The sequence below is a fragment of the Diadema antillarum genome, unplaced genomic scaffold (assembly GCF_040938485.1).
Source record: "Diadema antillarum isolate AM-2024a unplaced genomic scaffold, OU_Dant_1.0 seq00002757_RagTag, whole genome shotgun sequence".
Classification (NCBI taxonomy): domain Eukaryota; kingdom Metazoa; phylum Echinodermata; class Echinoidea; order Diadematoida; family Diadematidae; genus Diadema; species Diadema antillarum.
In genome coordinates, this window is record NW_027273354.1 from 1 (window position 1) to 13,109 (window position 13,109).

Sequence of the window (13,109 nt, forward strand, 5' to 3'; positions counted from 1 at the left end):
AAATTCGTAACTTTTTGCGCCGGAAATTAGCAGTTAAATTTGTTCAAAGGATGGATGAAAAGGACTGAATGAATGCCTGAGAGTGAGTGTTGCGAGTTTGTTGAAGTTTATTTATGAGTAGATATGTCCAACTTCTAATTCTTACTATCATAAATCTTAAATATTTGACTCATGAAAAAAAGGACTTTTAACGTTTTTTATTGTTTTTTTTTCGGGACACCAAATTTTTCTCTCGGGCCACCAAAAATTTGAAATTTAGGATTTCGGTGGCCCCATCGGGCCACCAAACAAAAAAGTTAGTGTCGAGCCATGCAATAGGCCTATGTATATATCGATCCGTGTAGATATACATATAATATTATATAGATAAATATATGGATGGATACAAAATATTTGATAAAAGTGTAAATGCACGAAGAAACATCGATGTGATACTCAACAAAGCTGAATATTAAGATAACATAACATACACGTTCACACAGTCATATACGTAAAGGGCGAACATACTAACAGTTTATTCCATGCAGTTTCAAACACATTCTTATTCTTCTGCGCCTCTCATTTTTTTAACTACATTTTAAATGAAAAAAGGAGAACAAAAAAGGAAAACAGAACACATTTCCCAAGCCAGGAATCGAACCCAGGCCAAAGAAGGAAAAAGAAGGAAAGACAGATATTCTATAGGGCCTACTAACAAAGATGAACCTCATTTTTATACACATTATTATGTAGAATATGTTCCTCTTAAAATAAAATATGTTCCTCTTCATGAATAAAGCACAGACCTATAGATAGAAAGATGGACAAGTGATAAAAAAAAAAATGAAGAAAGGAAATAAGAGCCAACAGGTGAATTAATCAATATGCCTAAATTGAAGGTTACTCTCTAAAAAAAAAAAATCGAGTGAAAATATTCAATCTTGAAGGAGTGAATACAAAAAAGAGTGAATTTCGAGTGAAATTGGAGTGAATTTTGAGTGAAAACGTTCATTTTCACTCGTTTTAGAGTGACCTCAGAGATCACTCCATAATCTTCGAGTGATCCCTGAGGTCACTCCAAAACGAGTGAAAATGAACGTTTTCACTCAAAATTCACTCCAATTTCACTCCAAATTCACTCTTTTTTGTATTCACCTCTTCAGGAGTGAATATTTTCACTCGATTTTTTTTATATAGAGAGATAGGCAGAATATAATTATTAGAGCCTCTGAGAATTTCCTTCAATAATCTGAATTTCACAGCCATTGACAGCAGAAAAAAAAAGAGAAAACCGGGAAGTCAAAGCGAATTACCATAAATATACAGAAAAAGAAAAAAAAAATACAGTGCTTCCCACACCGGGAATCGAACCCGGGCCACGGCGGTGAGAGCGCCGGATCCTAACCACTAGACCATATGGGATTTCGCGGGAACTATCGGGCAGGTGAAATATTTTTTTCTTCTTCTTCTTTTCTCGGTGACCTCATCACTCGTTGATAAAATAGCAGAGCGTACACGGAGTTGAGAGCTGGTCCAAGCCAACAGGAAATGAATCACTGAGGAAGAATTTCAAGCGGCTTATCACGTGACATGAGGTCAATTACACAGCTGAATAACAAAGACCATGAATACACAGAGCATGACTTTTATGTACGTCCGATGACATCTCTGTACTCTTCTTTCACCTAATCAGTCCAAAGACGACAAGACGTGCTCCATTCATCAGCTTACAGTTGCGCATCCATCTCGCGTTTACATTACACAGTGCTTTTCAATGTTATAAAGGTCTATATGTTCACTTTTTCTCTTGTTGAATCAGCTCCCATTAAAAAAATCTGAAAACTTCTAAAATACTCCAATACTGATTCGCTCAATTACGTATACTCATCCATTATATACTTTATAGCTATCAAAACGCTGTGAAACCAATTTGCGAAGGGCCACGTGTACATCCATGACCAACTGTCATGATAACGTCATTGTCGTCATTAACGTCATTTGACTATACCATTAAAACCCTCTTTGTATGTGCATGCTATCATCAACGAAATGCCTGGTCTACCAGTTGGGGAATTTCTTGCATATACGTTCTCAAATGCAGAATGAGTGAGCCACAAATATTAATGCTCTCCGGGTTATGCAATTATTACCAATTAAAGCCCTTTAATGTAAAACCTTTAGGCGTAGGAATTGTTTGTCTTTTACTATATAACTGTGATTAAATAGCTCACCGAAAGGGCAAGTCAGTAAAATAATGAAACATGTAGCCTAGTATAATTGTCTTAATACTAAGTAGAAGGTCACTAAGAATAATAATGATAATATTGATGTTGATGATAGTCGATAATGATGAAAATGATAATAGTAATAATAATGATAATGATTCTAATTACAAAAACATCGATAATCATAATAACAACATAATTCATAAATGTGGTAAAACAAAAGGAAGAAAAAGTAAAAAAAGAAAGAAAAGAAAATAAAGTTGTGTTTCCCACACCGGGAATCGAACCCGGGCCACGGCGGTGAGAGCGCCGGATCCTAACCACTAGACCATATGGGATTGCACACATTTGTCGTTGAACTTGGCCGAATCATTGTCTAATAATAATACACTGAGCTTGCGGGATGGGACTTGCTGCAGTAAGCGTTGCGCAATTAATCTCTGCTTTCAAGCATCGCCTGCATGCATTACGTAGAGCGTGGATCACATCATGTCAGGTAAAGTATCCGTGTTGCTAGACTGAGAATGATACTTTTCTTGGTCCTCTTCGGACTACCATAATGTATACTGATCACGAAGTACATCTCTGGTTTGGTTTCATTTTTAGTCGAGTAAACCGACTCGCAAGTTTTGTTGATGTTATAAGCACATACATACACACTGATATATATATATTTCTTTGCTTTCTTTTTTCATCGGCAGTCTGAAATTCAGATATAATGATGATATTCCTATATACTGCTAAATTCAAACATATTGTATCACTGGAAGAATACATGGGCCATTGGTGACTGGACCATTCGTGTGGAGAGTTATTACTATAATTGATACTAGATCAGGTCTTGGGTTGGATACTCATTACGTTGGAAGAAATATTTATTATGTGCTTTGCTTTCAGAGAGAGAGAGAGAGAGAGAGAGAGGGATAGAAACAATTCTTTTCGCTAGACTTTGCCATTGCATGATGATTAAATCATAATGTTTCTTTCCATGTTATATGATTGACCAATACAAAAATGTATTAAGAAAAGATATTCAAACAGCCGAACATCGGTTATATGTATTGGTCTCGTCTCATCTGATCTAACTCTACAACCTAACAAAGAGCCGCTATGTGCCGCGAAAGAAGGGGGGGGGGGGGGGAGGGGACCTTATACCCATTCCTCGTGTACAATGAATCTCATGCGTTTCCCACTTTATTCGGAACTTGTTTGTTAATTCTTGTTTATTCTTCTGTGATGCTTGTAAGCCTTAAAAGTGGGTGCTATTACAATAAGGGGAAAAGAAGGAAAGACAGATATTAGGGCCTATACTAAAAGATAAACTACATTTTTTTATATACACATAGAATATGTTCTTCTTAAAATACATAATCACATGTTTCTCTTAAAGTGAAATGTATTCTCTTCATGAATAAAGCACAGACCTATAGATAGAAAGATGGACAAGACAGTGATTAAAAAAATGATGAAAGGAAATAACAGCCAACTATGCCTACATGGAAGGTTAGGCTGAATATATTAGAGCCTCCGAGAATTTCCTTCAATAATCTGAATTTCACAGCCATTGACAGCAGAAAAAAAGAGAAAATTGGAAAGTCAAAGCGAATTACCAAAATATACAGAAAAAGAAAAAAAAAAATATAGTGCTTCCCACACCGGGAATCGAACCCGGGCCACGGCGGTGAGAGCGCCGGATCCTAACCACTAGACCATATGGGATCTCACATGACATGACAGATAACAAATTTGCTTATTGAACTGTGGATGTCTTTTACAAGAGAAGCACGCAGGAGTCTTGCACATTTACAAATCGGCTCTGTATGTATACAGTACGTATAATATAGCGCTTGTCATAGCTCTGTAAATAGACTGTGTAGAACCCAATGATTAAAAAGAAGCTATATTTTTTCTTTTATAAACTAAGAGAAATGTATAGATGTAATAAAATTCTCACTTAAATACACTCAGCAAAAAAGAAAAGAAAAGAAAAGAAAGTAAACACTTTTTCGAGTTCATATTTTTCATAGAAGATTTTGATGAAAATCAATGAATTATATACCACATTAAAAGTAATTTACTTGGCTATCAAGTTAGTATGTTAATTCAAAAGGAAACTTTACGCATGAGTTAACACATTTATTATTGCCCGCCAAGGCACAAAAGTAAAAATTGCAAAATTTGACAAGTCGTCTTTCATTTGGCAACGCCATTCAAGATAACAATGACAACAAAAAGCCAGTTAACACAATGAGAGACATGAATGAAATAGCAAAAACAAGTTTTGTTCTCTTTATCTCTTTGTAACATCAAACAAGAACAAAATGGGAAACTTAAGGGGGAAATAAGAATTTTCTGTCAGCTTAAACTTTAAACGACATAGGGAGTAATGGCATGCATAGAGATGATTAATAAACAGAATTTCTTTATTTCATTCTTTTTATTTAGTAATTTAAGGATTTATGAGATAAATCTAAGAAACAAATATTATCTACAATTTTCCTAATTTGAAAACAAATTTAAATTTCTACCATTTTTGTTAATATTGCTTCTTCCCTTATTTCATTTGAAATTTGGGTTTGACCAAAGATTCTTAATTTTCTCCCTTATTTTAGGCCTTTAGTGATATTTTGGGCTTCAAAGATATCATAGAGATCAAGGGTTTATTTTGGCAACTTAACCCGTTCCATACTGAATTCTGAAATCCACATAGACTGAATACACAGGTCACCAGGTTGATTCCCGTATGGAACGGGTTAAGTAATGTATCTAATTGTGTTAAGTTTGTCTTTTGTTCTTATAGTTACATGGAAGAGCACTTGCGCATGAATGACAACTTGTTCATTTTTGCAAAATTTTTGCTTTTGTGCCTTGGAAGAGAAAAACAAAGGTGTACACTCATGCGTAAAGTTTTCCTTTACATTGACCTACTAGACTGATAGCCAATTAAATTACCTTCATTATGGTATATAAAACATTAACTTTTAGCCAAATGTTATATGAGAAATATAAACTTGAAAAAGTGTTTACTTTTTTTGCTGAGTGTATTTGTCATGTAAGAATACATTGAAACGGAGAAAACAAATATGATTGTAATAATATTCGTTCATAAGTTTTTGTTTTTAACTTAGTATCTAATGAATTAAAACTAAAGGAAAGCAAAGATGTAATGATATTTCCAAACTAGAAAGAATTAAAGATAAACTGAGACGAAATAATAAGGTTGTTTCTGTCAATTAGGCCAATGTAACAATAATTTTAGCTTTATTTTTTCATTGTTGTTCACATTTGGATATGGTAACGAGCCTTTCAAATTGCCACTTATATTTCACAGTTCATTTTCATTTTCGGATTTAAGTTTTCATAATTAGTGGTTGCTACGTCGGGCAAGTCTTGTGGAAGCTTTCTGCATGCTTATTAGAAATATACTACTCAATGGACTAATAACGGAGGTCTAAATTTGTTAGATCTCATCATCACCGCTGCCACCTGAATATGTGCATCTATAGAGTAAATTTAATGAGTAGCAGAATTTTCTTGACTTTGTTTTTCTAAAGGGAGAATAAAAAGTATCTTTCAATATCAAAGTCATAATAGAGTACATTCAGATGTTTATAAAATGACTATATAATCGCGCATTGATCGTCACTGACAAAAGAATATTTTCCCTCATTTCGGTCTTACATGGGATGGCTGAGGTGCCTTTTCATACTCGCAACTGCCTTTTAATAAACACTCATGATGGGAAGCAGCAAACCTCAAAACATGATTTTCTGTGACAAAAAAAAAGATATTGATAATTCTTTATGAAGTGGACACTTTTTGGTGGGCACGCATGTAACGTTGCTCAAAGGGAACTCAAACCCAAAGAGCAATGTGGATTGAGTGAAAGCAGTAACATTAATAGAACACATCAGTGAAAGTTTGAGGAAAATCGGACAACCCGTTCAAAAGTTATGAATTTTTGAAGTTTTTGTGTAGTAACCGCTGGATGAGAAGACTACTGCAGTGTATGAATAACTTAGATGTCACATGCGTACAACAATATAAGGAAAATATAAAGAGAATTTCACAAAATTCCATCTTTTGAAAAAAGTACATATTCCCTTGACTCGTTCCCGACATATGTTAGGGGTAATATTATTCCCCCTGCTTTTAGAAAGAGACAAGTCAAGTGCTCTTTTATTATGAGAAAAAAGTGAAAATATGTTGAATTTTCTTTACATTTTCTTTATCCTGTTGTACGCATATGACTCACAAGCTGTAGTAGTCTCCTCATCCAGCGGTTCCAACACAAAAATTTTAAAAATTCATAACTTTTGCATCGATTGTCCAATTTTCCTCAAACTTTCACTGATGTGTTCTACTAATATTGTTGCATTTTCTCAATCCTTATGTTTATGAAGGTGAACTTGTCCTTTAAGTCGCCGACGGCTGAGCCGAAAAAAATCGAGTTTGAAGTCACATCATCAAAATTGGTCAAAACCATGGGATTTCTGTTTTTGGCATAATTTTGTAATCTAATGTTTTGGCTATCATATGCCGAAATTTCGAAGCTAAATGATCAAAGGAAGGCAAGAAATCAGCATTTTTCTGGGCCATGATTTTCCGACTTTCAATTTAGCAGAAACGTGTCCGAAGATTTGGATTTAGCGCCGCAGCTAGACTCTGCCCCTAGCAGCGAGGGAGTGATCTTATTGGTCAGTGCATGGCATCCTGATTACTGATTGGTTGTGCGTAGATTGCCGGCGCTAAGCTTGAATGAACATCGCGGAGGTTGCTAGGAGCATGCCTTCTAATGTCAAGCGGTGAAAACTGTCCCGCCCCCCTTGATCATGATAGCGTCAGAAGGAAAACTTTGAAGGCGTTTTTCTCGAAACTATGATTTCCTCAACCACTTGACATGCGCTAATAAAATCATTAATATCTCTGCAACCAAATACTTTTAAGAGTTGTGCTATATATGAAATTAAAGTAAAAGAGTATAAAAGGGAATAGTATCATGCCATTTTCAGAAAATTGTCCTCCCCCGATTTTCGGATCCTTTTGTTGTAGCGGGTCACATACATGTATCTTCTACATGTTTTTGCTTAGATGGATGCAAAATTGACTAAGTTTACCCATTTCACCTATTTTCAGTCTTTTGAATCTTCTGGAAATATAGGGTTAATGAACTTGGGAGTTCAAGCTACGCATATTTGAGGTTTGCATACACGCTCTAAAGCATGTTGAGGTTTGCATACGCCCTCTAAAGCGAGGTTTGCATACACGCTCTATTAAAAGCATGTCGAGGTTTGCATACGCGCTCTAAAGCATGTTGAGGTTTGCATACGCGCTCTAAAGCGTGTTGAGGTTTGCATACGCGCTCTAAAATGCGTGCTCTGCTCGGGTGAGGTGCCTGGCAGCTGAAAGTTGATGACGCAAACAAAAGGCTTCTATATTGGGAAATTGGGCGATTTTCAGCATGCATGTATGCTATGGTGGAAATCAATGATTTCTACAAAAAAAACAAGATCAGTGGTGGAAATGAGCGGCTTGGCAGAGGTCTGCACTCTCACAGTGCTCTCCTAGTTGTAGATGTTATTATAACTACAGTAAGCCGACAGATGTCCAAACTCAACAACTACATTGTACCTTCCTTTCTTACCTAGACAAAAGACAGAATGATATATTACATACCAGAACGATGGGACAGAGGACCAATGTGTCCAGCGGTGATCCCAGGACAGAATTGACCAGCAGGACAAGAAGCCCCAGGTAGGCAGAATTTGTGAAGGTCATCTCTGCCTTTACAATGTGCATGGTCTGGGATTAAGGGTCAAACACACAATGAATAATAAGAATAATGAAATACATGAATACATGAATACTTGAATGAATAAATGAATGAATGAATGAATGTATGTATGTATGTATGAACAAATGACTGACTGACTGACTGACTGAATGAATGAATGAATGTATGAATGAATATATGAATGAATACATGTATGTATGTATGTATGAATGAATGAATGAATGAATGTATGTATGTATGTATGTATGTATGAATGAATGAATGAATGAATGAATGAATGAATGAATGAATGAATGAATGAATGAATGAATGAATGTATGTATGTATGTATGTACTAAAAGTACAAATGACTGACTGATTGAATGAATTTATGAATGAATGAATGAATGAATGTATGTACACTGTATGTATGTATGAATGAATGAATGAACGTATGTATGAATGAATGAATGTATGAATGAATGAATGAATGTATGAATGAATGAATGAATGTATGAATGAATGAATGAATGTATGAATGTATGAATGTATGAATGAATACAACAGAGATTAATCATTGAATAAATGGGACAAATAAATAGATGAGGGGATTATATCATCTTTCATGCAAATGTAATACAATTATACTTTGCTGTGAGTGTTCAATCTGGGCAGAGGTGAATCCAAAGTAGTACAGTTGAACCTCTTGTATCCGGACAAGTCGGGACCGGGGCTCATCCGGATAAGGGATTTGGTCGGATACAGGAGACTCAATGCTTTATACATGTACAAATTTTGTACATATACATACACATGTACTGATGTAGCCCATTGTAGTACCACATGTAGTAAGGTGTATACTGCAACCTTTTCATTGCTACACTCAGTAACAGACCCCAAAATAGAGGTTCGTGTTTGCACGAATGAAATCATTTTCTTTTATTAATTCTTGGGATGATTTACCTAAATAATTATTAAGAAAGGTATCAAGTAGATAATCTGTCCATGTCCTTGCGATGATTTGGGGATGTTTGGGGATGTTAAAATGTCTGAAGGTAAGCAATTTGGAAGGAAATGTGATGTAATGCATGTTATTCATGTTGGAAGTAATATGTTATTCATGTGTGTTTGTGTAGGAGTTCTCAAGGAGTTGGGAATCCCCCTTTCCTCCCGTAATTATTTTTTTTTAAAGTCACGGCGAGATTGCGTCCGTATAATAGAGAGATCCGGATAAAGGGAGGCCGGATAAGAGAGGTTCAACTGTACTCTTCACTGAAGGATGCACCTGAAGTGAATACTACTACTGGAGGCACTGAGGCCCATACTTTTAACCAGAAACTAAATATTAGGCGGAGAAAATTTGTTCTATATTTTGGATCAAACATTCGAACAAAAGGATGGACAAAATAAGGCAAGAAGTAATTTAGTGGATGCAATGTAGAGGGTTCCTACAATGACGCTATGTAACAGTGATGATGTCACAACCAGAGATTATAAAAGCACACACAGTGCACCACTGAGCACACTTTAGTAGTCTTTGGTCATGCTTGCATTGTGATATCCTTTTAAAAATAATGCACTATTTGGAAAATGTTGTCATAGAAAGTGATGTCATCTTCCACATACATGTATTATACAACAAAGTGTCAAACAGGCCAACATTCTGAAATAGTTACAAATGCATAAAATTATGTGAAGCTCTTTAAACAAATAACTATAGAGGATGAATTTTTGATCCAAAATATGCTACTAATGTACTCACAATGATTTTTGTAGCGATCTTTGCAGCAGCAGTTCCAATGATGAGCATGAAGACGCAGGGTTGTTGGTAGATAGATTCACTTCCCGGTGAGACCCAGAGTAGGACTGTCAGACCGACAAGCGCCACCATTGGGTAGATAGGGGGCAGTTTTCTAGAGTCCTGGATAAAAAGCATTTACGTGTCAGTGTGTTCTAACACAGCTTGTTAATACATGTATATCCTATAGGAGATATAATTATACAAAGTATAACTCCGGCTCAGCTTCTGTTTTTTTTTGACCGATGTAGGGCAGGCAAAACAAATCGAAAGTCATCTGTGTTGTCTAGTTTGACCAATAGTTCTGTGAGCTTCATTGCATGAAAATGGGAAATAAAGAACTTTAAATGTTTTGCCATAAATGTCTACAAGGCAAGTTTCCTGTACAATGATTCAAACTATTAGTAGTATACCATATACACGTACAGTAGGTTCCTTCACAAATGTGACTCGCCACAATGGTTTCAGGCAAAAGTCGCTAGAGCAAATTTCGTCCTGTAAGAGGGGTAACAAAATGTTGACCATTATTTATGTCAATTTTTTTTTTCTCACAGAAATAGAATCTTTGATATGTTTTCTACATCTACATTCTTTCAGTGAGCGAATCAGAAAGCCCTGTGGTGGCTACGGGCAGAGCTTAATTTGCTTGGATATTGTCTTTGAGCAAGAGGCGAATCTTTAAAGCCTGTTTCTCAAAACGGTACAGGAGAATACAAGTGTTTTATATCAATGCAAAGCTCAGGAAATGGGCAATTAAAAGTGTGATTCAATGAAAAAAAAAAAAAATCAAAATTCCAGACTTTCGCCTGAAACTGTTGTCTCCAGTCACAAATGTGGTTTCTCTTTACTGGTCGAATGGCATGGATTGAGTGTGATGGAAACAAAGGGAATTGTGAGTCTCTTACAGCAACAATGGGCCCTGTCTTGGTTGCCTTGGATGTGGGCTGTTGGGCGGTGTAGATTTCATGCAGCGTGGAAACCGTGCAACTGAGAAATGTGATCACACCGAAGCCAAGGATGAGATAACGCAGCTCCACACCAATCAACGGAGCCTGGTGGAGTGGAAACGTGAAGAATCTCGGCAAATGAGAAACATGCTACAGTACACAGAGAACAGTGTTAAAAGTCATGAATTATTCATTTATTCTTTATTACAAGAAACCATAATTATTGGTCGTGATCAGGTAGTGGACCACACTTCAATCTCCAAATCTCCAGATCAGTTCTATTGGCTTCTTTGGAACACAACAATCACAGGTTCTTATTTGGCTGGCTCCCCTTAATTGTGCTTGGTAGATAATTTCATACCAGTCATGCTGTTTCCCCCAACTGCATCAGAGCCAGACCAGATGACCGCTATCTGGTGGATTTAAGAGTTGCATCTCAGATGTGGTCCAGATATGGATTTAAAATCCCCACAGTCCAGCTCAGCAGCTCCCTTTATTTGGACCTGCTAGAGGTCTGTGAATCTGAGTGTGATGGTTGTAAATTCTTTGGAAGATTGCACTGGCTGGACCATCCAATGACCGCTGCTGGCTGCATACATCATGGTCAGCTTGTGGTCAGTGGTCAGCCTCTAGGTTGCCCTCTTTCACAGCCATGCTTGATTCAAGTCTTATTCAGACTGCAACGCCAACATTATCGATGCACAAAGTGGACACATGGATTAAATATCAAAAAGAAAACACTCATTTTAGTTCATGTTGCATTCTTACTAGTCATCTTTTTTTCATCATCTTGAGTGTTACTTAAAATTTTGTGTACTCTACTGTTGGAAACAGCAGAGAATGACTGAAGTTTGAATATCGATCCCACAATGCAATATTCATGACAGGTCCACATGTCCAAGTTTGAGTTCTGGATGTTGTCGAGAAAATTAAGCTAAAACAAAATGCATAATCCAAAGTGATGAAACGATGACAGAGTAAATCAGACGGGGATCTACTCAGTCGCAAATCTGACCCAGATGCGGATCAAATCCTTGGGGGGCAACTTGCCTCTCTGGGTTTAAGGCTTGACACAGCGGATGAGCTGGTAAAGAAAATAAAATGGATGGCAGTTGGTGTGAAGGGCACCATTCCCCTTTTGAACACAGATGCACTCTCTTACAGAGTGGCCAGGTACAATTTATATCTTACTACTTACCTTTCTAGCACAACCTCCTCGATGAGAGCCATCGACTTGTTTGCTAATAACTCTGTCGATTAGCTTGTAAGTAATATGTACCCTCGTCTACTTGACACCACACAATCCGGCTCTATTAAGCTGTTAGACATATCACTTAATTATGGATGGATGTTTGTACTTGAAGAAATCAGATAATGTGGACGATATATGTGAGGACTATCCAGCTTTAGCAGCTTCCGATTAATCAATTCACCCTTCTTCACTTCCCATATTTGAATGAACTTTTAAAATGGACAATAACAAGTATTAAGTCTCTTAGGTTTTGGTTTTATATGTAACTTTTGAAGTGTTTTATATGATTTTTAACTGTATGTTTATTTGTTGTATACTTATGCTTTGCAACTTTGCAATCCTGTGTGAACACATTTTGTTTTTCAAAGTCATGTCTATGTATACTCACACTGTATAGTCTTCAGACCTTTTGATGAATAAGATGACTAAAACTATTTGAATGAATGAATAAATAAACTAAGACCCGAGACCTGAGTGAATCATTTGATTGAGACTATTAATTCTGGCTCATCTTATGTACTTCCATTATTATTTCACCTAAACTATGATTTGTCAAAATCCATAGACTTTACCATTCTTGGAATACATGTACATCATCATGATTTACTTCCATGATAGTGAAGGATATGATAAAAAAAAATATCATATTAACAGCATAAGGAACATAGTGATGAGTGTATCAAATAATAAATGACAATGAATGCAGACTGAGTAATGGCACCCAGTTGTGACACGTAAGCATCAACAATTATGCATGACGTGGTGTGGCTATGTGACAATTAATTAATATCTGAGCAAATTAATGTGATAGGTGTTTATGGAAGGATGAAATCTAGACAGGTGAGATGTAAGAGAGAAGCGGTCGCTATTAGAGCTCGGAGCCGTGTCCTTCCACCACTCGGGGTTAAAACTGGCCTGGAATTCATTCACCTGAGTCATCCACAGACGCGGTCCATACACAGACGTCAGGAGGAACATGCCACAGTACATTAGCAAGCCTTCGGTCACGTCGATCCTGATCAAAGGGGTGAAATTGACACGCACATCACGTGGGGGAAAAATGCAAACAAAGAAGGAAAGAGAGGCAAAAAAAACAAAAACAACAGAGTTAATTTTATCTGCAGTGTTGAGACTG

At 36.5% G+C, this 13,109-nt stretch overlaps 3 non-coding genes across 3 annotated transcripts; all 3 read right to left on the reverse strand.

Annotated features, from left to right (window-relative positions):
- Nucleotides 1–1,329: 1,329 nt before the first annotated feature.
- Nucleotides 1,330–1,401, reverse strand: Trnae-cuc (transfer RNA glutamic acid (anticodon CUC)). Its single transcript has one exon. It is a non-coding gene; the product is annotated as a tRNA-Glu (tRNA).
- A 1,069-nt stretch (nt 1,402–2,470) lies between these two features.
- Nucleotides 2,471–2,542, reverse strand: Trnae-cuc (transfer RNA glutamic acid (anticodon CUC)). The gene has a single exon. It is a non-coding gene; the product is annotated as a tRNA-Glu (tRNA).
- A 1,309-nt stretch (nt 2,543–3,851) lies between these two features.
- On the reverse strand, nt 3,852–3,923 carry Trnae-cuc (transfer RNA glutamic acid (anticodon CUC)). The gene has a single exon. It is a non-coding gene; the product is annotated as a tRNA-Glu (tRNA).
- Nucleotides 3,924–13,109: the final 9,186 nt, after the last annotated feature.